We start from the raw sequence: 22716 nt of genomic DNA on the forward strand, positions 1-22716 counted from the left end.
ATGACGTGATCGTGTTCGGAAAATCCATTGATGAGGAGATTGTGAGGCTGCAGCAGGTGTTTGAACGTCTAAGACAGACAGGGCTGAAGCTGAAGCCAAAGAAGTGCAACTTGTTCAAGACTTCTGTTTCATACCTTGGGCACGTCGTCTCTGCAGGAGGTATATCGACTGAGAAGGACAAAACAGAAACAATCAGGACATGGCCCAGACCCGAGTCAGTGAGGGAGGTCAGAGGATTCTTAGGCCTTGCATCTTACTATCGTCGCTTTGTTGAAGGCTTTGCCAGAATTGCTAGGCCTCTGCATCAACTGACAGGGAAAGGACGGAAGTTTGAGTGGAACCAGGACTGCCAAGAAGCTTTCGAGGAATTGAAGCACAGACTAGTCACGGCTCCAATACTGGTATACCCTACCGAGGAGGGAAGATTCATTCTGGACACAGACGCCAGCAATGATGGCATCGGCGGTGTACTCTCCCAGATACAGAATGGCCAGGAACGGGTGATTGCCTATGGAAGCCGAGTCCTAAGCAAACCAGAAAGGAACTACTGTGTAACCCGCAAGGAACTACTTGCTGTAGTAGTGTATCTCAAACACTACAAGCAGTATTTGTATGATCGCCACGTCCAGGTGAGGACTGATCATGGAGCTCTGAGATGGCTGATGAATTTCCGGCAACCTGAAGGTCTGCTGGCAAGATGGCTGGAAGTCATATCAAGCTACGACATTGAGATTATACACAGAGCTGGAAGGATTCACAGCAACGCTGACGCTCTATCACGAAGACCATGCAGGCAGTGTAAGCGAGAAGGAGGCTGCATCTATGGAGGAGACACTGGGAATATCAATGTCATCACGTTGAGGAATGACAATCTAGCTGATATCCAAGAGGCCCAACAGGAAGATCCTAACATAAATCCAGTCAGGAATGCACTGGTGGAAGGGAGGAAGCCATCCCGGGAAGAGGCGACGGCATATCCTTTTAAGGTCAAGGTTCTTCTGGATCACTGGGACCAACTAGAGGTCAAAGATGGTGTTCTCTACCGGAGGTGGGAATCAGGAGATGGACGTGATGTCAGGTGGCGTTATGTACTACCTAAATCTCTGATACCGGAGGTGCTACAGGACCTACACTCATCTCCCATGGCAGGACATTTTGGTATGACGAAGACTCTACACAAAGTACAGGAACGTTTCTACTGGGTAGGAATGAAGGAAGATGTCAGATCCTTCATTAGGCAATGTCCAGACTGCGCTCGCCGACAGAAGGCAGGACCAGGGAAAAGAGCTCTGCTACAGCAGAGGCAGAGTGGATATCCGATGGAGAGGATCGCCCTGGACATTATGGGACCATTGCCAATTACCAATGACGGGAACAAGTACATTCTTGTGGTAGCTGACTATTATACCAAGTATGTCGAAGCATATGCAATACCAGATTAAAGAGCTGAAACAGTGGCACGGAAGCTAGTGGACGAATTCATCTGCCGCTATGGAGTTCCTAATGAGATACATAGTGACCAGGGCAGGAACTTCGAGTCCAACATCTTCCAAGAAGTTTGTCAATTACTGGGTGTCAGAAAGACAAGGACGACACCGTACAACCCAAAGAGTGATGGGATGGTTGAAAGGTTCAACCGGACACTGATCAACATTCTTGCTACCCTACTGGATCCAGAGAAGCACCAGCGGGACTGGGACTGGTACATACCCTACGCCACAGCTGCATACAGAAGCTCCACGCACAACACAATCAAGGAGACTCCAAACATGATGATGTTTGGCCGAGAGGTTTCAATGCCTATCGATTTGCAGTTCTCCAAACAGGATGGAAGTGAGTGGACGGACTATGCTCAGCAGCTGAGGGAAAGAATGGAAGAGACGTACCACAGGGCCCAGCAACGTAAGGGTGTTGAACTGCGACGCCAGAAGAGGAACTATGATCGGAAATCAGATGGGAAACTCTATGAAGCTGGACAGTTCGTATGGCTCCGCAACAATGCCAGGAAGAAGGGAGTCAGCCCTAAATTAGCACCTAAATGGGAAGGTCCCTACCAAGTGGTGTCCAGACTTTCCGATGTGACCTATCGCATCCAGAGATCCCCCAGGAGCAAACTGAGAGTGGTCCACTTTGACTGACTGAAGCTCTACAACGGATCTGATGTACCGGAGGCCTGGAGGACTCAGCCGGCCGACAGAACAGACGATTTGACTTCCGATCGTGAACCAGATGTTGTGGATGATGGACAACCTACTCAGGCTTCTACTGAGACCAGGAATTCCATTACCTGATGATTCTAGTGACTCAGACGTCAACCCTTCACGCTATCCAAGAAGGCGGAGAAGACCTCCAGACTATTTCTATTGAACATTCATAACTTTCCATCTGCAGATAGATGTGGAACTGTACTGTAGATGTTTCTATGACTGACAAACTATTGATATAAATCGGTCTATGGATCTACTGCGTGGCATAACAGAAGACGCAAGGATTCTAACTGTTGAAAATGAACTAATCAGATAGAAGCACTAAATCCACACGAACTGTTGAACCAACGTGGAAAACAACTTAATTTCCACTGGACTTGTATATATATAAATGTTTCGCCATATTTATGTCGTAGTATAAGTCATTTATTTGTTTTGTGAAACACCACACCATTATCTTTTCGGATAATATTGTTCAAGGAGGTGTCCTCGACTCACAGATATTTATGAAACTAATTTTGCATAGAAGCACTCGCTGTAATGTTTATATTCAGAGTTAATGTCCACAGAGTGAACACGTTTCATACAGCTAATGAGAATGATGATAATGTTGCTATCAATGAGAGCTCACAGAAATAAGTTATGGAAGATGTAGAGAGATTGTACATAGTATCCATATAAAGAGTGTATACAAGAGGACATAACTCTCATTATGATTAATACAGCAATGCATATAATTCAATACATTTTGCTTCCTTTGTCAAATTGTTTGAAATCCCTCTGCTAATGTGAGGATAAAACAAATGTGAGGACACATTCCTTGAAGAGGGGGGCTGTGTAGCGAACCAGTCCGCTACAGGTTTTGGTTATAATGCAGTAAACGTAGATGGCGCTATAGCTTTTGGTGCGTTAGAACTCAATGATCGACTTACGCAACGCACTGCGTAAGGCAGCTTTCGGAGACTATAAATAGCGGAGTTTCGCAGTGATCTCGTCACTTCGACGGCGGCTGAGGTCGGAGTCGGACGACGAACTCTCTGCGCTCCTCTCCAACTGGGCTGAATCAAGAAAAGGTTTGGAAATAAACATTGCTCGCTTAATTTATACTACTGCAAATACAATTCTGGATAATTGGTGACGGTGTTAATGGTGATAACCTGTACAAATGCTGAACAATGATGTATAATTAAATTATGACCGTTGTCATACACCAAATGTAATCATCGTCTCCAACCTGTGTGATCTATGGAATCCGATTGACTTCTACAGTATAAGCCTTCCCATAGAGATTATACAGCCCCAATAGAAATCCCCTGTTATTCTATATTTCACCTGTTCACACTATCCCTCAACACTCCACCCCCATATATTTTGGGAAAACGGAACACGCCCGGGTCTCTACATTACGCCATATATACAGATATAAGGAAACCGCTCGCATTAAGAATGGCTAGTAATTCATCAACGGATGAAGGTGATAGAGGCAAGGGACAGGCCGGCCCCCCAGCATCCAGGACCCGTTCAAAGACGGAGGGCCGCCACACTACGTTTAATTGGGATTTTCATTGGGATTTTCTGGATTTTTTTTCATTTCTCGAAAATTACCTGAAAATGATCCGGATTACCCAGAATTCCCTTCAAAGTAGAAACACTGGTATCCCGTCATACATGTTTTTTTTCTTTTTTTATAAAAGGACACACGTGAATATTTAACCCGCGTGCAATACATTTCGGACATGCCTAAAGAAGAATAAACTACGAATTCGTCAAAATTATCCAAAATGATCGTGCTCAAAATATCAAGAAAACATTCAATTCCATATCAAATATTCTTGTTGATGCTCTATAGAAGAAATGCTGTATATTTTTATTGAATTATATTTTTTCCATCAGTTTTTCTGAAAAACAAAATTTCTTTTTCTAAATTAGGAAGTTGAATCTCACAAAGACTTACAGACCTCGAACGGACCGAAAAGTGAAAATGACAAAGCATATACAAATCGAAAGCCTATATGGGCTACACAAAATAGCAAAGCAAGATTTATACATTAAAAAAAGAAGAGACAACGTTAATCTGGATTCTATTATTTTATTACATGATTTCGTCTTCTTCCGAATCATGTATACATTAAAATAAGTGTCATAAAAGCAAATTCTGCAATAATTTGAAACAAGTTTTACCACATAATTATACAATAATTATTGTAAAACTATCATTGAGAATGAAAAACATAAAATGATAAAGAAATTATAACATGACTCTAATATTATTGAAATCTAGAAAAATAATCGATCTACGTTAATTAGTTGAGGTGCCTTGGCCGAGTGGTCTAAGTCACGTCACTTGAATGGAAATCAGAGGATCGGAGGTTCGATTCCCGGCACAGCACTTATGCCCTTGAGCAAGGCGTTTAATCCACATTTTCTCTTTTATCGTAAATCACATAAATCAATATGCTATATGCATGATATTGACCAACATGTGGACTTGTTTAGAAAAAAAAACAAAATTTATCTACGAATCTGCGTACAAAATACCACCTGTTATTATCTTTGTTTTTCTCTCTTATCATTTCAGATTCTGATAAATTCCAATCTGTACTAGAGAAAAGTTACATTTTCTTTATTAGTTATTGACACTTTGACACTCATCCAAACTCTCTCATTCTTTCTTTTTCTTGTGCGCCTCGGAATAAAATATTTCTAGATAGATGGCGCTATATAAATGACTATTATTATAACTATTATCATTTTATATCTTTTTATTTTCAATGATCGTTGTATAACTCTGTGATAATACTTGATTCAAATGATGAAGAATTTGCTTTATGAGACATACTTGATTAGAGAGAAGATAGTAAAAAACACGTTAGAAAACAAACAATTAAAACACATTTTGTTATTGCAACCCCCTTGAATCAGAAAGTCGTCACGTTCGAGCCGTTTAAAGAAGCACATTAAAGATCATATTAACCATAGACCTTAATAGCCCCATCTCAAGTCCTCAACTACTCATATCAGGCCAGGTTTATTACCCATAATACATCATTCTGAAGCACATTAAAGATCATATTAACCAGTAGATTTGTGTATATTACTTTTAGCTCCATTTTAGGTCTGTAATGACAAATATAGAATTAAAAGCGATTAAATATTGTTTTTCTTTTCCTCGTTTAGAGGTTCTTTATTCTTCATATTCCTTTCTCATTTTAACAATTTCTTTTGAGGCACAGTGCGTGTAGAGTTACACAACAAGTTACATGTAATCATAGGGTTAAAGCTCTTTGAACATTTGAATTAAATGAACATTGGATTTAAATCGCCATTTTACATAAAAAAATATCTCTTTCTTGAACTCATACCAAATTGAATATATATTAAAAGCTCTTCCTTTTTTTTTTTTATAAATCACCTTTTATTCGTAAAAAAGGAAATCAAATACAATAATATGCCCAGGTTATCAGTTCTAAACGAACGTGATACAGGGCAACATAAACTGAATACAGTATAGGTATACATAAACAAACATAAAGCAAGAGATGATAATTATTTACATATCAAACGCGTCAATTCGATTCAAAACAAAATTTATACTTAGAGTGGTGAGAAGGGGGAAGGAGGGGATGTGCTATCCTGTGGTTTAACTTAGGTTGTTCTGATTTTAAAATGAGGTCATTGTACTAACATATGGTATTACAAAAATATATAAATTATGCAATTATGAATATATAAACAAATACAAAGTAAATTCACATAGGTAAGCCTAGATCTTGAGTTTATATTTTGTACATATAACAAATTTGATTTTGTTCCGCAAATTATGATATATTACTGTCTGGCATACATAAATTAAACAAGAATGGTTGGAATAAAAAGAAATTACGATGGGAAGAATAAGGAAGCAAGGGCTGATGGAAAAGAAATGGTGTAGAAAAGGTTTGGAAGAAGAGAAGAAATAGAAAAACAGGAGAAGGCCGGAATATAGATAAAGAGGTAAAGAGGGGGTGAAGTATAAGGAAAAGGGAAAAGGAATCAGCCCTTACGCCATAATTATCTGAACAGCATAATAATGACAGAAAAAATTGCAAATATTTATCTTGAGATGTAAAACAATTATATTGGGGAAATTCAGAATGAGATTTAGTGAAGAAGTGTCATGTCGGTCCACTGAGGTTCACTCTTTGCATTGTAGATTACGTATGAACCAATTAGTGCTAATTTACTCATTGTAAGGATAGTATCTTTGTATTTCCTTGAACCGACGTGATGTAGAATTGTCTTAATTTGCTGTTTATTGTCTCTGGTAACCACCCCTCTACTTCCGACTTCAAAACATATTATACATGGCATAAGATTTGTATATTGCATACTGTGCAAATATCATAAACAAATTAACCAACGTAAACTTGCGATCGTGAATTTTGTATCCAATGAACAACGTCGTTTCGTTAATAGGAATTAGCTAATGACACATCTTGTATGTTCTGTGAAGCAGAAGAAACTTTTGTTCATATTATGTTAGAATGTAATCCTGTTGCCAATTTTTTGATAAAGATAAAGAATTCTCTGCAATTTATGTTTAAAATGGCAAAAACGATTAAATATAATCGATTCTAACTTTAGGAAATTATTCAGTTTCTTTAATTTCTCAAACGCGTGTATTACCTAGTCATTCAAATAATGCAAAAAGATGTTTAAACAATTGTTTTAATTAGCATTGTTTCCGTTGTTAATGTTACATAAGTGCGACATTTGCCGTAATCTATTTCTATTAGATGTATTGGAAATCCATTGATATAAAAAATATTTATTAGCTAATTACTTATTTTGACAGTGTTTGTGACAGGCACATGATGATCTTAGAGTACAAACGTTTCTCTTTGCACGATCTAGTCATATCTTTTGCTGGGGTGGCGAAATTATTTCAAAGCCCATAGGCACTAATTACTGAAATAGATCTACAATTCATTAATCAAAAGTCACAGATAAGCTACCATCAAATAGCAAAATTATACCGTGAGATATAATTGAGTCTAATGTTCTAAATTAGTTTCTGTTAGCACGACCCAGTCTTTTCTTTTGCTGGGGTAGCGAAATGATTTCAAAGCCCGTAGGCAATGGATATTGAATTAGATCTACAACTTAATAATCAAAGATATACTACAATCAAATGGCAAAACCTCTTCAAGACTTTGTCAAGTTTAAGCGGGAAAATTTGTTTTGGCTCTGTGGAAACACTGCGGGACGCTACACAGATTTTTGCCCTGAAATTTGAAATCCAATACATTTTGGACATGCCTAACGAAGAATAAACTACGAATTCGTCAAAATTATCCAAAATGTTCGTGCTCAAAATATCAAGATAACATTAAATTTCATATCAAATATTCTTCTTGACCTTTTATAGAAAAGGGCTGTATATTTTGATTGAATTATATGGCTATGAATGTTATTTACCCATCAGTTTTCAGTGAGAAATTTTAAAAAAATGTCTCTAAATTAGGAACTTGAATCTCCGAAAAAATTACAGACCCCCCCCCCCCCCCCCGTACAGACCTCGAACGGAGCGAAAAGAGAAAATGACAAATCATATACAAATCGAAATCTTATAAGGGCTACACAAAATAGCAATGCAATGTTGCAATATTTACACACTAAAAAACGAAGAGACAATGTTAAAATGGATTTTATTTTGCTGTATTACATGACTTGGTCTTCTTTTGAATTATGTTCACAATTAGAAACAAATAAGTCTCATAAAAGCAATTTCTACAATAATTTGAACAAGTTATACCACTGAGTTATACAATTGTAAAACTATCTTTGAGAATGAAAAACATAAAATGATAAAGAAATTATAACATGAGTCTAATACAGATTGAAAACTAGAACAAGTGGAATGCCTCTGGCGGTCTCACCCGTGCATCACGCGATTCAATATACATGTACAGTGCGTATAAAAAAAAACGGGACAGATTTGAAAAGTCTATAAAATTTTTGTTTCAAATTATGATGTCTATATTTTTGTGTTAATAGGTGCTCTAAGGTCTTATCTTTCAAATGCTATTAAAAAAATGCTTGAGCGAACACGGAATGCTTTTGTCTGGGGTTAAAAAGGAGGCTTGCACCAAAATGGCATAAAATTATAAATATGATGATCGGACTTCTTGCTAATTAGCAGACTTCCTCTTATCCTTTTCATTTTCTTTGCCATAATTTTCAAATCATGTGCTCTCTGTTAGCCCGGGCTGTTAGCTTTGAATATTCCTTCTTCAAGCTAAAAAAAAATTCAACCGAAGTATGGGAGAGCGTGGATTTTTTTCAAACCCTTTCATTGTGTGCTACAAAGTTTATGGTCCATTTTGAACAGTGCAACACAGATGGGCGGGGGCTCGGGATACCTCCCCCCCCCCCCTCCTCAATTAAAAAAAAAATCATGACCAAGATAAAAAGTGGACAGGAAATCAAAGGAAAGATAGAAAGTAAAATATGATATTATTTTCTGAATATTATGTCAAAATCTATCACAAAATTTGATATCATAATAAAAAAGTGGGAATATTTGCGTGCTCACTTCGCTCGCTCACAACTTTTTAATACATTTTACCCGATCTGTCATAACTAGCTCCTTCAAAATTAACTCAATACACCATTGTCATTGAAAGACATGAATCCCTTCCTGTGTTTCCTGTCAAGCAATTTAACTTGGTCAAGGAATCGATGACCCCTTGAAAAATAGATTCATGTCTTTTAAAGGTACATAACATAATTTGTTTCATATAATAAAAGCATTTGAATAATGACAAGTTTTTCCAATGCAAATCTTCTTGCTTGGGTTGACAAAAAAATCTTCTTTCTCAGTTACTTATGAAGGTATTTAAAGGTAAGAGAAGTTTAAATGAAAAAACAAAATAATTCAAGTAATAATTCAAGTAAATAAATGAATTTTAAATAAAATTTGACAACATAATTCGAAAATTGTGGCACAGATAATGAAACGGTCCAGAGGAACTCTTCTGATTAGCAAGAAGTCTGATCATCATATTACTCATATTCTGCAATTCTGGCGCAAGCTTCTTTTTGAACCCCCAACAAAAACGACCAGTGTTTGCTCAAGCATGAACAAAATTCTTTTTTTTTAAATTGCATTTCAAAGATAAGACCTTAGAGCACCTACACTCTAAAAACTGGAGTGCTAATTTAGCTCTTAAGGAGCGTGTATAGTGACTGCACTTCGGAGTGCTGATTTTCTCGTTCAAATTTGAACTAAAAAATCAGCACTCCGAAGTGCAGTCACTATACACGCTCTTTAAGAGCTGAATTAGCACTTCGTTTTTTAGAGTGTATTAGCACCAAAATATAGACATCATAATTTGAAAAAAAAAATTATAGACTTTTCAAATCTGTCCCGTTTTTTTTTTATACGCACTGTAGTAGCAGTGCTGACTTTGAAAACTACTATAAAATAATTATTCACAAAATACACCATTCATGTATGATACAATACAACGTTTACTGACATTTGACCTTGATCATGTGACTTAAAACTTGTCAGTGATACTTGATTACCCCTATATCAACATTTAATACACTATATCTATAAACTTTGAAAGGTCATGTGACCTGAAACTCGCACAAGATGTTCAGTGATACTTGATTACCCTTATGACCAAGTTTCATGAATCCTATCCATAATCTTTCAAAGTTGTGTTGATAATTCATCAAATACCCCCCCCAAAAAAAAAAAAAAAAAAAAAAGTTCATTGACCTTTAGTTACATGACCTTTGAACTTAATCATGTGACCTGAAACTCGCACATGATGTTCAGTGATACTTGATTACTCTTTTGTCCAAGTTTTTTTTAACTAGACCAATAAACATTCAAAGTTATGATGGTAATTCAATAAATACCCCCAATTCGGCCAAAGTTGACCTTTGACCTTGATCATGTGACTTGAAATTCGCACATGATGTGAAGTGGTACTTGATTACTCTTAGGTCCAAATGTCATGAATCAGATCCATAAACTTTTAAAGTTATGATGGTAATTCAACAAATACCCCCAATTTGGCCAAAGTTCATTGACCCTAAATGGCCTTGGTCATGTTACTCAAAACTCAGGCAGGATGTTTAGCAATACTTGATCAACCTTATGTCCAAGTTTCATAAACTAGATCCATATATTTTCTAAGTTATGATGACATTTCAAAAACATAACCTCAGGTTAAGATTTTGATGTTGATTCCCCCAACATGGTCTAAGTTCATTGACCCTAAATGACCTTTGACCTTTGTCATGTGACACAAAACTCCGGCAGGATATTCAGTAATACTTGATTAACCTTATGGCCAAGTTTCATGAACTAGGTCCATATACTTCCTAAGTTATGCTGTCATTTCAAAAACTTACACCTTAGGTTAAGATTTGGTGTTGACGCCGCCGCCTTCGCCGTCGCCGTCGGAAAAGCGGCGCCTATAGTCTCACTCTGCTTCGCAGGTGAGACAAAAATAATCGATCTACGTTCATTTGTGGATGTGCCGCGGCCGAGTGGTCTAAGGCCAGGCACTTGAATGGAGATCAGAATATCGGAGGCTCGATTACCGTCAAAGCACTTATGCCCTTGAGCAAGGCATTTTTAAAATTCTTTTATCGTGAATCAAATAAGTTAATGCGATTAATGTATGATATATATACCAATATGTGGACTGGTTAAATAAATAAAATCTAAAAAAAACTTATATACGAATCTGCGTTCAAGATACCAACTGTTATCTTTGTTTTTCTCTCTTACCATTTCAGATTCTGATAAATTCCAATCTGTATTAGAGAAAAGTTACATTTTCTCCATTAGTTATTGACACTTTGACACTCATCTAAACTCTCTCATTCTTTCTTTTTCTTGTGCGCCCAGGAATGAAATATTTCTAGATAGATGGCGCTATATAAATGACTATTATCACTAATATCAGTTTATATTTTTCATTCTCAATGATCTTTGTAAAATTCTGTGATAATACTTGTGACAAATGATGAAGAATTTGCTTTATGAAAATACTTGATCAGACAGTAAATAACATGTTATAAAACAAACAAGCAAAAAAAAATTATGTAAATGCAACCCCCTTGAATCAGAAAGTCGTCACGTTCGAGCCGTTTAAAGAAGCACATTAAAGATCATATTAACCAGTAGATTTGTGAATATCACTTTTAGCTCCATTTTAGGTCTGTCATAGCAGAAATAGACCTAAAAACGATTATAAACAGTAATCGATTCTAACTTTACGTAAATATTCAGCTTCTTTAATTTCTCAAACGCATGTATTACCTAGTCGTTCAAATAATGTAACAAGGTGTTTTACATTTATTTTTTGAAAGCATTGTTTCCATTGTTAATGTTGCATAGGTGCGACATTTACCGGAAGCTATTTCTATCAGATGCATTGAAAATCCACTGATATAAAAAATATTTATTACTAGATATATTTTGACAGTACACATTGTTTATGTACATTTTCTACAACACATAATTCTGTTTGATCGATCTAATCTTATCTTTTGCTGGGGTGGCAAAATGTTTACAAAGCCCATAGGCACTAATTGCAACACGAGATATTCCACTGCAATGCTTTCAAGGAAGGTCTCCTAAACAACATACTAAAAGTCCCAATAAATCCAAGCAGTGGAAATTTATGAAATTTGCATACTATGCAAATTAGCCATAAAAAGTTAGAAAAATAAGGAAAATAGCCTAAAGATTACAAATTGGGTGTCCAAAACAATTTAATTTGAGCGAAAATTCATGATAAATAACTGTATTCCATGTTTTTTGTCAAAAGCGCAAAAAATCTACCTCATTTGCATAATATGCAAATAAGCATCCTTATATGGAAAAATGTCAAGGTATTGTGATTTTTCTCTCATTAACTGCTTGAAAATGTCATTAATGTTGAAATTTACATGCTGCTATCACTAAGGATGTTGAATACATTTGTATTCAGCTTAGTGTCTATAGTGTAATTTGCATATTATGCAAATAAAAGTATCTAATATGTTATAAATATTCAAGAAAACACACTGGTGATACATCCCTCAAAAATTGCAAGTAGATTATCTATTGAAATTGGAATATGGCAAATACAAGAAGGTTTCCTAAACACCATATTAAAAGTCCTTAAATATACAAGCATATAGGAAAATCACAAAATTTGTATTTTATGCAAATTAGCCATAATAAATTACAAATAAGGAAAATAATCAAAATATTGGACATCAAGTGCAGGAAACAAAAAAAATGAACTGAAGCCCATGATAATCTTTACAAATTTATTTATTTTTAAAATAAAAAATCGTAGATAAATCTACCTCATTTGCATATACATATGAGCATCTATATATGGAAAAAATACAGAAATTTAGAGTTTTCTCTGACACAAAAACAGTTATGAAAACATTTCAGTCTTGATCAATATGGTGTAATCACTAAGAATGGCAAATACAGTACATAAATAATCAGCTTAATACAGTATATATAAATCATCTTTATTTCATAATCAAATAGAGAAGTTACAATAAACCCAGGTCCTCTGCCAGCGATGATGGGACAAACTCCCCTTCACTGGCAATAGGCAGGGTGATAATACATGATATTGATTGAACAGGTACAATTCATAAGGTACAATACATAAGAGTTAACACATAATTTACATTACATAAGAAAGCTGAATATATACTTGACTAAATGGAATAACGTAGAGTATGCAGAAAGTGATAAGCACGTTAAATGAAAAAGAAAGGTGACTGTCTCAATGAAAGAGAGATTAAGAGGGGGCCAGACAGTATATAGGAAAATACAAAATTGAAACCATCACTTTGTGATGAAGATATATACATTCATAATACAGGTACGCATCGCCACAACTAAAACAGTGTTACGTACTTATTCAAATTCATAGAATCTTGTTATGATAAATATTTCCATTATGTTAACTATTGCAATTATGATATTTTAAAATATGACAGACTAATAAATGTAAAAAAAATTCAAGTTGTTTATCCTGATTGACATTTGGAAGTTATACATATTTACAGATAATCCATTGATTTCATTAAATATATTGTTTTAATGATTCACATTCTATGTACGTTATTATTAGACGGTAAGTATACATGTAATTGTTTCATCAACGTCTTGATATAGATTATAATTTAGAGATCACAATACCTATATTTTGAGAAAAAAAAGTGGAGTTACTTATTTTCATAAGGGTCAAAATAATCAAGCAGATAAAGTAGACTAGCTTTGGTTGTTTTCCGGGACACTGAGCAATGGGGGCTCGGTCCAAGTTGGTTGGTCTTTTGCAAGGAACAAATAATAGCTAGTCATGATGCTCAGCTTGCTTATCCTATTCAACATCATTTTGTTTTTCTTCCCTAGTTTCATTGTTTTGAGTAATTATTTGATTCTAACTTTATTTTGCTTAGACACATAACCTCTTGAACCTACTTCTATACAGAAAAGTTTGCATGAATATCCCTGGTCAACAATGTCATTAGTTAGAGCATTTGCTCACATGACATGAATCAATGTTTTGTTCGAATAGAACTGTGAGCTCAACAACAATGACTTCTTTATTTTGGACAGATGAAAGAACAAGATCGGGTCTTAGTGGAGTCGGTAGAATATTCATAGGAATTGTGGGTTTATTGGCTTTGTCAGGAAGATCTACTCAGAGAGTGTAATCTCCAGATAATGATGACTGAAGACACTCGTATATCGCATTCAAAATGTTGTTGTGTCTCCATGTGTATCGACCTTGTTCTAACATGATTTTGCATCCATTTAGAACATGCAGGAGGGTCTGTTTATTTCCACACAGTTTACAATTTGCCAAGAGTTTTTTACCCCATCTTTGAAGGTTCCTAAAAGTAGGGAGACAGTCAATAGATGACCTGACTGCAAAACTAAGAACTTTGGATGGTAGGTCGTATATATAATACTTTTCCAGGTAAGATCTTCCTGCTCAAGCCTCATGAGCTCCAAGAATTTACCTTGGAGCAGCAATCCCTCAACCTTATCGGTCCATATATCTTGATATTTATTTTTAACAGCACATGTGATATTCGATTTCACTTTTGACCATTTTCTATCAGGCGTGGTATTCATTGCAATATTTACCATATCTCTAGCATCAGTTTTACCATACGACTTCCTAGAGTAAGATTCTTCTCTTGCTGTACATGCCGTCATAGCGGCCTTGACTCTTTCATTGACCAGCACGAATAAGGCAATGTGCTACTGTCTGTGCATGACATTCGCTATAGACTTGGGAGATGGTAGGAATATCCATACCCTGTTGGCAGTGAACAATTGCCAGTGTTGCCCCTTGTGGCATATTCAGCCACTTCTTTAAAAATCTTGAGCTGCACTTGTCAAGACTGGATCTTTGCGTCTAAAGCCCCTTTCACAATTGACGTACGACCATTTGCGACCTTTTGGTCGTGCGACAGGCTGCAACAGGCATCAATCGCTAGTCATCTCATAAGATCGCACAGAGGCTTTCACAGTTGCAACAGCTGTCGTACAACAAAACAACCAGTAAACCCCGATGCACGAGTAAGTCGCATATACTCTTATTGTGCTCGTGCGATCACATGCGAGTGTTGCACGAGGGATTGCGAGTGGAACGGTCGCATACATGCGAATGAAACGGTAGTGCAATGTTGTAAGCCGTTGCGATCGGTCTTGCAACAGTCTTATGGCCCATATTATTATCGCAACCAGTCGCAAGACAGGTCTCTGTACATGTAGGTCGCTTGCACATGTGCAAGTGTTGCACGACCTCCAGTCAAGTAAATGCGACTACTTAGTTGTGCCACCTCTCGCACCAAGTCGTACAACGTTGAACGACACTCGCACGATGATCGCCCGACCGATGGTACGACCCCGGGTACGGTCTGATGCGAGTGAATCGATCGTATTTGATCGCGTTCGGATTTTGAACATGTTCAAAGTTCAGATGTGACCAGTCACGACCACCTCGAGTTCGTGCGACCGTCTACAACGACTGCGAGTGCTCGCAAGACACCAAGAGATCGATCGTGCAACAACAAGAAAAAACTGTTGCAGGCAGTCGTAAACTGGTCGGACGTCAATTGTGAAAGGGGCTGAACGGTCGCATACATGCGAATGCAACGGTAGTGGAATGTAGTAAGCCGTAATTTCGATCGGTCTTGCAACAGTCTCATATTATCGCATCCAGTCGCAAGACTGGTCTCTGTAGGTCTCCAGCACATGTGCAAGTGTTGTACGACCTCCAGTCGACTAAATGCGACTATACTTAGTTGTGCCACCTCTCGCACCAAGTCGTACAACGTTGAACAACACTCACACGATGATCGCCCGACCGATGGTACGACCTGTTGCGAGTGATTCAATCGTATTTGATCGCGTTTGGATTTTGAACATGTTCAAAGTTCAGATGCGACCAGTCACGATCACCTCCGACCACCTCGAGTTTATGCGATCGTCTACAACGACTGCGAGTGCTCGCAAGACACCAAGGGATCGATCGTGCAACAACAAGAAAAAACTGTTGCAGGTGGTCGTAAACAGGTCGTACGTCAATTGTGAAAGGGGCTTTACTTGACTGGAGGTCGTGCAACACTTGCACATGTGCAAGCGACCTACATGTACAGAGACCTGTCTTGCGACTGGTTGCGATAATAATATGGGCCATAAGACTGTTGCAAGACCGATCGCAACGGCTTACAACATTGCACTACCGTTTCATTCGCATGTATGCGACCGTTCCACTCGCAATCCCTCGTGCAACACTCGCATGTGATCGCACGAGCACAATAAGAGTATATGCGACTTACTCGTGCATCGGGGTTTACTGGTTGTTTTGTTGTACGACAGCTGTTGCAACTGTGAAAGCCTCTGTGCGATCTTATGAGATGACTAGCGATTGATGCCTGTTGCAGCCTGTCGCACGACCAAAAGGTCGCAAATGGTCGTACGTCAATTGTGAAAGGGGCTTTAGTGAGGTCATGCAAAGAAAGCAGGAATTTAATTGCATAAAGAAAATATTTCGTGTATATTTTAAGTTTGTACTCTGGACGGATACATGCAGAATCTATGTTGTTTAAGGTTGTTTCTATTTTATCTCTTATCATATTCATGCAGCCATGAGACGAACCTGTGACCCATGTACCAAGAAATTTCTCAGGAGAATCTTTAACCTTAGTATTTGAAGTATAATTTACATATTATGCAAATAAGTATCCGACATGTTATAAATATTCAAGGAAACACATACGTGATACTTTCCTCTAAACTTCCATGTTGATTGTGTGTATTAACCATGATGACCTTCCCTACTCTCCCTGCTTGGTTGATATTGACTATTGTCACGAGCAGTTAATTCACTCATATTGTACAATGATGAGTCCATTCTACATGGATCCCACTGCTTGAATGCTTCATTATTTCCATCCAAGTCTTGCTCTCTTCTTGACTTTGTAGAGTCTTTGCGTTTCTTGCGAGTATAGTCCACGCTAGCAAGCTCCTGGATTGCCAAATGATCAGCACAAGATGTCACACCCGTATAAATAAAAGCCCATTAGCTTCGAATGTCTGGTCCTTGTAGCACACCACTTAGCTTATAAACTTGGGGTCCTTGTATTTAAAGCGCTTAACGATAAATTTCCACCCTACATATCAGAGCTCTTATCTCAGCATAGACCAACACGCAGTCTCAGATCAGCAGATCGGATCAAGCATTGCTCTGAGCGAATCTCTCAGCCACACAACCTGGGGTGACAGAGCCTCTACATCTCTGGACCAAAGCTGTGGAATAGCCTTCCCCAATTTATCAGGAGAGCAGAGACAACCAACTTTTGATCTTACCTGAAGACATTTATGTTCCCCACTCCAACATTTTCCCAAGAATAACTCAATTGTAGCATTACTAGGACAGTACTTGAACTGAATGATGATCCTAAGCACTGTTTGAAGACATTGAAATTTGTGAGATATTTCCTATTTTTGAGCAAGCGCTATGAGCGCCCAGCTAAGGCGGATACCGGCGCTTTACAAGAACCCATCATCGTCATCACTTGTCTTGGTGGTGAATATGAGTACTTGCTTGGATCACAAGATCATCTTGTCAGACTAACGTGGCTTAAGAAGCGAAGAACATATTTCCAGTATTTTTCCTTGAATATAAATCATATTATGATAGATTCGAATGCTTAGTGATAGCAGCATTAATTTGAAAAACTGAAATGTTTTCACTGCAGTCAATGTGATGAAAATCTAAATTTCTTGACATTTTCCATATAAGGATACTTATTTGCATAATATGCAAATGAGGCAGATTTGCTAGCTTTTTAAAATAAAGACATTAAACTTATTTATTCATCATGAACGTTTGTTCAAAATTACTTGCTGTGGACATTTAATTTGTAATCTTTGGATTAATTTCCTCATTTTCTATTTTTTTAAATGGCTAATTTGCATAATATGCAAATTAATTTTCAGGCATTTGGATGAATTGTCATGCTTAGTGATATACTAGTAGTAGCATATTAATGTCAACATTAACGAATTGTTTTCAAGCAGTCTATACGAGAAAAATCACAACATCTTGACATTTTTTCCATATTAGGATGCTTATTTGCATAATATGCAAATGAGGTAGACATTTTTGCACTTTTGATTAAAAACATTGAATTCAGTTATTCATCATGAATTTCCATTCAAATTAAATTGTTTTGGACATTCAATTTGCAATCTTTATATTATTTCCCTTCTTTTTCTAATTTTTCATGGCTAATTTGCATAATATGCAAATTTCATAAATTTCCACTGCTTGGATTTCTTGGGACTTTTAGTATGTTGTTTAGGGGACCTTCCTGGAAAGCATTTCAGTGGAATATCTTGTGTTGCAATTATTGGTGGGTTACCCCCCTATTCTGTCTAGATTGACTGGACTAATAGACATTGAAATAGAACTACAATTCATCAAAGAAAAGTCACAGTTACGCTACAATCAGTAAGCAAAATTATACCGTAGATATAGTTGAGTCTAATGTTTTCAATTAGTTTCTTTTTGCACGATCTAGTCTTTCCTTTTGCTGGGGTAGCGAAATGATTTCAAAGCCCGTAGGCAATGGATAATGAATTAGATCTACATCTTAATAATCAAAGATATACTCCAATCAAATGGCAAATCCTATTCAAGACTTTGTCAAGTTCAAGCGGGGAAATTTGTTTGGCTCTGTGGAAACACTGTGGGACGCTACAGACAGAGTTTTGTCCTGATATTTGAAATCCAATTCATGTGCGCTTAATTGATCTTGACAAAGTCTTGAATAGGTTCTGCGATGTGATTGTAGCATAACTTTGATTATTGAATTGTAGATCTAACTCAATATCCATTGCCTACGGGCTTTGAAATCATTTCGCCCCCCCCCCCCCCCGGCCAAAAATAAGAATAGATCGTACAAAAAGATAATGTATGTTGTAGATTAAGCATCTTGTTGCTAATTGTCAAATACTAATATATAACTTTAAAAAAATAATTTTTATATCAGTGGATATTTAATTCATCTGATATAAAGAGCTTACAGCAAATTTTCATTTACTTTACATTAATAACTGAAACATTTCCAAATAAAAAAATGTTTGAACGACTAACTGTGGTTGAGAAATTAAAGAAACTGAATGATATTTTCGTACAATTGTAATCGATCAATAATCGCAAAGTATAACACTTTAAGATTCATGAATTATGTTTTAATCGCTTGCCTAAGAAAACTTAATTTAATTAGCGGATTTAGAAATAGGATTTAAAGAAAAGTAAACTGACCAACTCGTTAATTGTGATGACTTTTATTGACTGTGTGTTATTAATGGACAGTTGTGGAAACATCAATTTTGACATTTACTATTAGGAATAAAAAGGATGAATGGATGGAGCTGACATGATTTATTTCGATTTGTTTTTGCCTTAGGGGCAATATCAACTTCATCGTTTTTATTAATTTTTCTATAATTTTAGCAGACACATAATATGGATTTGTTTTATCGACGAGCTAATCATATTTTATGCTGCTATGTCAGGAAGGAGTTTTTATGATTTCTATGATGTATTTCTTAACCCACATACGTGGTAAGTCAAAATTACTTCCTACAAGGATATTTCAATAATCTTTAAAACTAAGACGGAAATTTGCACAAAATAAGGTTTTAAGTTAATTGCAGATTATTTGAAAGTTATTTAATGTTGAATTTTGCAAATTAAAACAATTTAACAGATTTTCGACATAACGTCCGTTTAATGGGTTTGTTTACATACTATACCTGAACATGATTGCGTGTTTATATATAAGGGATTGGCATAATTAATGTGTACTGTATTTGTAAGATTAAACGTATTTTTAAAGATTACTTTATGGATACTTTTGAAGTGAATTTCCATCAATCAAACACGGACACTTATTGACAACTAATTATGCAAACTAATTAATGAATCAATTGCGTGATTAGATCAGTGTATTAGAAATGTGGTTCCATGTTTATTATTTTTTGTAGGGTTTTTTTTAGTACCGAGATTCTAAAGGCAGAGCCGTATCAACAGTGAGTACTGAGGGTGCTTACGGGAACTCCGGACGGGACAGAAGTCTCGGGAATCGCTCTCCAGTGTGACGTCATAGTGATGAGTCATCGATGTTCGGATTCTCCACTGATCGCGATAAACTCATCAGTTCTCTTCAATGGGCCACAACGAAATGATAACAGCTAAGGACTTTATATTATTCGAATTGAAACTTCATTATGAATTTATTCTTTGATGCTATGCCATATTATTCACAGATGTGAACGTGTTGAATTTAATTATAATTAAAGATATTTCATTTGATTTGTAATTCCAATCCATTTTCTTTTTCGTGATTTGTTGTGTAAACAGTACATAGGCAATTATCTTTTCTCTAGAGTTTTTTTGTCCTTTGCTTCTGCACTGGGCCTGTGACAAGTGCCTTGCCGGGAATCGAACCTCCGATCCTCTGATATCCATTCAAGTGCCGCGCCTTAGACCACTCGGCCACGGCACCTCCACAAATTATCGTAGATAGATTATTTTTCAAGATTTCTATATGTATTAGAGTCACGTTGTAATTTCTTTATCATTTTATGTTTTTATTTATTCTCAATGACAGTTCTACAATAATTATCGTATAATTCTATGGTAAAACTAGTTTCAAATCATTGTAGAATTTGCTTTTATGAGACTTAATTTTTTATTGTATACATGATTCGAATGAAGAAAAAATAATAAAATCCAGATTTACATTTTTGCTTCTTTTTTGGTGTAAATCTTGCATTGCTATTTTTTGTAGCCCATATAAGCTTTCGATTTGAAGATGATTTGTCATATTCACTTTTCGGTCCGTTCGAGGTCTGTGCGGAGGGGGGGGGGTGTAAGTCTTTTGCGATTTAGAGACATTTTTTTCTCACTGAAAACTGATGGAAAAATGAAATTCATCGCCATAAAATTCAATCAAAATATACAGCCTTTCTTCTATAAAGGTCAACAAAAATGTTTGATATGGAAGCTATTTTTTTATAATTTAAGCAACAACATTTTGGATAAATTTGACGAATTCGTAGTTTATTCTTCCTTCGGCATGTCCAAAATGTATTGCGCGCGGGTGAAATATTCATGTGTGTCCTTTTATAAGAACATGTATGACGGAATACCAGTGTTTCTACTTTGAACGGAAATCTGGGTAATCCGGATCATATTCAGGTAATTTTCGAGAAATGAAAGAAAAAAAATCTAGAAAATCCCAATTAAACTACAATAATTAAACGTAGCGACATTCAATATTTTTCTCAAGAATTATTCGCCTCTTACTTAGCTCAAGATTTTCTGCTCGCGTTCCGGGTTGCATTTTGCAATCTTGTTGCTATTTTTAGAAGTGCATTCAACAAAACAGGTTAAATTATTTCAGTCAATTTGAGATTCAGTTTTGGGAAATTTGTTTTTGCTGTATGGAAACACTGCGGGAAACTAGGACAGATTTTTGTCCTGAAATTTGAAATCCAATCCACGTGTGCTTAATTGAACTTGTCAAAGTCTTGAATTAGTTTTTATCAATTGTTTGTAGCATTACTTTAATTATTGAATTGTAGATCTAACTCAAAATCTATTGCCCATGAGTTTTGAAATCATTTCGCCACCCCAGCAAAAGATGAGTATAGATCGTGCAAAAAGAGCCTATTTTGACTGCAACTTCAACAATCGACAACGTAATGTAATTATTTATAATTATATAATATTTTTTTATATTAGTGGATTTTCAATACATCTAATATGCGACGTTTCGTCTGCAAGCTGCTAGACTTCGTCAGGCAATGAGCAAAGACGCTGCTGCGCTCGGGTTATATAGCGTCGGGAGCTATTGTCTGGCTCCACTCGGGCGTGAGCCGCGCTGTGATTGGCCGAAGCCGTTGGCCAATCAGGGTCCGCGCTGGTGCTTGGTGCCCGCTGGAGCGTGCACCGTGCGCTGTGATTGGCCGATGCGGCCGGCCAATCAGCATCTGCGCTGGTGTCAGGCACCTGCTGGTGCGGGCGCCGTGCGCTCTGAACGGTGGATGCAGTGTGCCGTCGGATGGCCGGTAACCATGCATCAGGGATCTCAATGCCGCTGTCCCTATTGATATTGCTCGGGTGCAAACGGATCTGAATCGCTTCCTTAAAGGAGAATCCAGCCTTGGCCATAAAATGTTGTGTTGGGAAGGAGAAAAATTAATTAAACAGAATGGTGAAAGTTTGAAAGAAATCGGACAAGCAATAAGAAAGTTATAGCTGCTTTAAAATTGAGATCACTAATACTATGTAGATTTCAAATTGGCAACTGAGTAAGTAAATTATGACAAGGGGCAAGGACAACTTTCCCATAGGCCATGTACTTTATTATCAGGGATTTGTGGTTTTCTCCTAAGTACCCATTCCCCTGGGGCAGTAATCTAAATATAACCCAGGTAGTATATTGTTTTATGTCCTCAGGAAAGAAAAATATCATTTGAAATAAAACTTTTTGGAAAAATTACAATTTAGCCATAATATGTATTGGAGTACATGGAAGAGTAGTCCTTGCCTTACATCACTATGACATCCCATATGCGACCAATTTGAAGTCTCCATGGGTATAGTGATTACCAATATTTACAACTTTTAAAAATCCATAACTTTCTTGTTGTTTGTCCAATATTGTTCAAACTTTCACCTATCAACTTGTCTGATTTTTCTTTTCCATATAATAACAACTTTTTATTTGGGTTGGATTCCCCTTTAACGCGCCGCGTATACCAATGCTTATCATAAGCAACACAGCTGACCTCATCCCAGTTAGGTGGATGATCGGAGTCCCAATAGCTCCCGACGCTATATAACCCGAGCGCAGCAGCGTCTTTGCTCATTGCCTGACGAAGTCTAGCAGC

The sequence above is a fragment of the Lytechinus pictus genome, chromosome 9, assembly GCF_037042905.1.
Source record: "Lytechinus pictus isolate F3 Inbred chromosome 9, Lp3.0, whole genome shotgun sequence".
NCBI lineage: Eukaryota > Metazoa > Echinodermata > Echinoidea > Temnopleuroida > Toxopneustidae > Lytechinus > Lytechinus pictus.